Raw genomic sequence first — 565 nt, forward strand, 5'->3', positions numbered from 1 at the left:
CTAGGTGAGTGATCACATTATCGTGATTATCTTGGTCGTGAAGATCTTTTTTGTACAGTTCTTCTGTGTGTTCCTGCCACCTTTTCTAAATATCTTCTTCTGTTAGGTCCATACCATTTCTGTCCTTTATCGAGTCCATCTTTGCAGGAAATGTTCCCTTGGTATCTCTAATTTTCTTGAAGAGATCTCTAGTCTTTCCCATTCTGTTGTTTTCCTCTATTTCTTTGCATTGATCGCTGAGGAAGGCTTTGTTACCTCTTCTTGGTATTCTTTGGAACTCTGCAATCAGATGCTTATATCTTTCCTTTTCCCCTTTGCTTTTTACTTCTCTTCTTTTCACAGCTATTCGTAAGGCCTCCTCAGACAGCCATCTTGCATTTTTGCATTTCTATTCCATGGGGATTGTCTTGATCCCTGTCTTCTGTACAGTGTCATGAACCTCTGTCCATAGTTCATTAGGCATTCTATCTATCAGATCTAGTCCCTTAAGTCTATTTCTCACTTCCACTGTATAATGATAAGGGGTTTGATTTAGGTCATGCCTGAATGGTCTACTGGTTTTCTC

General features: G+C 39.5%; 1 protein-coding gene across 1 annotated transcript in view; it reads right to left on the reverse strand.

Moving 5' to 3' along the window:
• ZNF446 (zinc finger protein 446) overlaps nt 1-565 on the reverse strand; it is a 26,046-nt gene that overhangs the window by 11,122 nt on the left and 14,359 nt on the right. The gene's annotated exons all lie outside the window — the stretch shown is intronic.

The sequence above is a fragment of the Bison bison genome, unplaced genomic scaffold, assembly GCF_000754665.1.
Source record: "Bison bison bison isolate TAMUID 2011002044 unplaced genomic scaffold, Bison_UMD1.0 scf7180017864383, whole genome shotgun sequence".
NCBI lineage: Eukaryota > Metazoa > Chordata > Mammalia > Artiodactyla > Bovidae > Bison > Bison bison.